Below are 3,453 nucleotides of genomic sequence, written 5' to 3'. Positions count from 1 at the left end.
CGCATCGAGTTCCGGGTGCGCTGCCCAGGCGCGGGCCAGATCTGTCGCGTGAGGAAGGCCAAAGAGGACCAGGGCGTTGGCATCACGGGCAGCCACGTTCACCTGGTTTTCAGCCTCGATCGGTACCATTACGTATATATTTATACTCAAAGCCAAACTGACGTGTGGACTTGGGCAGAGTGTTTTATTTTCTGTGTAAACAAGCACTGCGATGAGTCAGGAGTGGTCGTTCCTGCAGGATGCTCTGGTTCTATCGATTATGCTTCTTTATTTAGAAGTGAAATGACACCCCTAGGCTCATTGGCAATTGTGAATGTGACACCTGTCGCTAAGCAGCAGCCAAGAACTGTGGTCTAGGTGAGCTGGAGAGCTGTGTTTATTATAAATTTATAAGTGTGTGTGTCTTGGGCATATTGCATTACACCACTGGGAAGAACATGGAAACCTGAGGGAACATATTGTTTCATTAAAATTACTTATAATTAACTCTGAGCTATGTGATGGCCTTTTTGCATTTGAGTTCCGTATCAGTTTTCAGTGTTCTTTCCTGAAGCACCTTAGACAGCAACGGGAAGAAAGGTGATCTTATCTAAATCTTTCTCTTAAAGTGAAACTCTTTCTGGCCCTTCACCGAATGACAGAGACTGAGTAATCTATTTTGCACATTCCAGCTAGTATATGTTTACCTAGCAGGGCCTTCTATCATTTAAACATTTTGAGAGAAGGGATCTTGCTGTGTATGGGTGTGCTGATATTATCATGCCTGGGATAGTCGAATTCTATTCTCTTGGGAGCTTCTAAATGTCAACTTATAACTACAATTCTTATGCGCATTAATGGGGCCTGTTTTGGGTCAAAGCCAGAGGAAAACAGAGTTGGCAAGTATTAGTAGCTCCCTTTTGCTGAATGCCTGCTGTGTGCCAGGCGTTGCATTTGTCCAGTTCCATCTTGTTCTTATTCAGTTTGATGTTCTTAATAAGCCTTGAGATAGATGTAATTAATCTCCTTTTTACAGATGAGAAGATAATGAGAGGTAAGGACATTTTCCAAGTATGTTTATTCGTGGAGACAAGCTTGAATCAGCACAGTGATAATGTATTTGCTCTTCTCTAAATATTACTTCTGATTTCCACCCTTATTTTTATCCTAGTCTTATCAAGAGCTCTCTTAGCATCTTGGCACTGAAGAAGGAAGACCTTTTCTGTCTATTTTCTATGCATCTTACTTACTAGGCCAGGTTGACTACACCTAGGAGTCCATGATATCCAGAGAAGTGGTATTTCCCTGTTCCCTGCCCATAGGAGTCTCTCTGCAACCCACTGCCCCCTCCATGATTTCACTTGACTTGCTTAGATCTCCTAAACGTTTGCTCCCTGCAGTTCTCCACCTTAGATCAAATGCTTTCTAACCTGTTTTTGCTAATATAGATCCTGTTACTCATAACCTTATTACCCTTTACCATTAAAATGTAAATCAGATTTTTATAAAGACTTGATTTTAAGATGTTAAGCTCAAGTATGATGAATTGGGAATTATAATTTATAGCCACAAATAGTCTATTACAGACAGGCTTTCTCAACCCCAGCACTATTACTATTAGGGACCAGATAATTCTTTGTTGGTGGGGGGAGCTGTCCTGTACATTGTAGAATGTTTAACAGCATCTCTGACCTCTGCCTACTAGATGCCAGTAGCACCCCCACTCCATCCAGACATTGCCAAATGTTCCCTGGGAAGAAAATCACTCTTGAGAACCACTGGTTTATTATACATATATCATTTACTCTTGGCCCTGAACTATAGTTGATAAAATTTTTAGAGACTCTTCTACTGGTTATGTAGAACCAGTGAAAGCAATAATACTGTTACAGTGAAGTGATATTCTTGCTTTAATTAATATCTGCAGATATTAACTGGATTTACTCATTGTAAATTGAGATTTTTAGGGGGAAGCTAAAAAGGCAGATAATTTTTCCTTTCCTTGACTGAACAGAAAGAAGTTGAGTGAGTTAAATTTCTAATATTGACTGCCAAGATCATCAACATATTTACATTATTGTTTAAAGGAGTAGGTGATGCGATATTAAGAGATTTAGAGACACATAGCAGGGCACTTGGGAATTGAGTCAGTCCAGGCATACATTTAACTTGAACATCCCGTGTCTAGTAAGAGCAGAGCACAGCTCTGCAGTTTTACTTAGAGGAGCAGGAACTCTCAGAGAAGCCCATGACAGTTCCCCAGCCACTCGGCTGGAAGTCCAGGGAGACTCTTTAAGGGTCAGTAGTATTTTAGGTAGAAGGAGGTTCCCAGAACAGAGATTCTGACAAGGGGTGAAGATGGAGATCTGGCTGCCAGTCCTGGGTTACTAGGGGAACCAGTTGGAAACTGGTTACCTGAGGTGGAACTCAACAGCTAGCAGCAGGGTACATCCCCAGATGTGGGAATAGATGTGTTCCTCAGACTTGCCTGCATAGGAGAATGCCTTGGGACAGACTGAAGAGAAAGGATTCTAGCTGACCTTGAACCTACGAGATCAGAATATCCAGAAAAGGAGCCTAGGAATCTTCATATTCTACATGCATGGCCTCTTTGCTTGTTCCCAAAGCACTGTCTCTTCTTGGGGTCTTTGCACTTGTTGTTGTTCCATCTGTCTGGAACGCCCTTTTCCTGATAGCTGCATGTAGGGCCCCCTTCATGGGTGTGTGACCTGTGCGTCACACAGGGCCCCATGTTTAGAAGAGCCCTGCTCTTGGTTTAATGCTCTGCTATTGCTGTCTTGCACTATTTAACAATTTGTGAACAAGGGCCCCACATATTGCCTTGGCACTGGGCCCTACAAATTATGTAGTTGATCTTGACTGTGTGACTTGCTGCCTCGCTGCCCTCAAGTCTTTACTTAAATGTCTCTTCCATGAAACCTTCCTGACTACTCTGTCAAATTGCAACCCTTCTCCGCACTGGTGACCCTCTGCCCTTCCCTGCCTTATTTTCCCAGCAGTATTTATCATTCATCTAATTTTTTTTTCCAGCTTCTATCTTTCTGGTGATACATTAGTGAATAAATAAAAACGCATGCCCACACGGAGCTTATATTTTGGTCAGTGGAGACAGTAAGTAAACAAAATATGCTATATGTCAGGTATCGATAAGCAAAATGAAAAAAATTAAGCAGGGAAAGGAGATAAGGAGGGCTGGTGGGAGTGGCTGCAATTTGAAATGGTGTGGCCATGGAAGACATCGCTGAGAAGGAGGATGAGGGAGGGAGCCATGCAGAGAGATGTGTGTGAAGAACATTCTAGGCAGAAGAAACAGCGAGTGGCACAAAGGCCCTGAGGTGGGAACATAATTGACAAGTTCTAGGTATAGTGTGGCTGGTACTTAGAAGGCAACAGGGTGTATTTGGACCCAATCACTTAGGGCAGTGGTTCTGAACCTTCCTAATGCCACGACCC

The 3,453-nt window shown here is 42.8% G+C and overlaps 1 protein-coding gene across 4 annotated transcripts in view; it reads left to right on the top strand.

Moving 5' to 3' along the window:
• LYSMD2 (LysM domain containing 2) overlaps positions 1–3,453 on the top strand; it is a 15,277-nt gene that overhangs the window by 945 nt on the left and 10,879 nt on the right. The window contains exon 1 of one of the 4 annotated variants that reach the window (XM_019664933.1): positions 33–122. The exons of 2 other annotated variants lie outside the window; for them this stretch is intronic. The gene's annotated coding sequence lies outside the window, so the exon portion shown is untranslated. Of the gene's footprint in view, positions 1–32; positions 123–145; positions 358–3,453 lie in introns of those variants that run through there. One more of the 4 variants, XM_019664924.1, reaches the window with a different exon arrangement.

Source organism: Hipposideros armiger, unplaced genomic scaffold, assembly GCF_001890085.2.
Source record: "Hipposideros armiger isolate ML-2016 unplaced genomic scaffold, ASM189008v1 scaffold_12, whole genome shotgun sequence".
Lineage (NCBI taxonomy): Eukaryota > Metazoa > Chordata > Mammalia > Chiroptera > Hipposideridae > Hipposideros > Hipposideros armiger.
The sequence above is the reverse complement of the archived record's forward strand: the minus strand, read 5'-3'. Positions and strand labels throughout refer to the sequence as shown.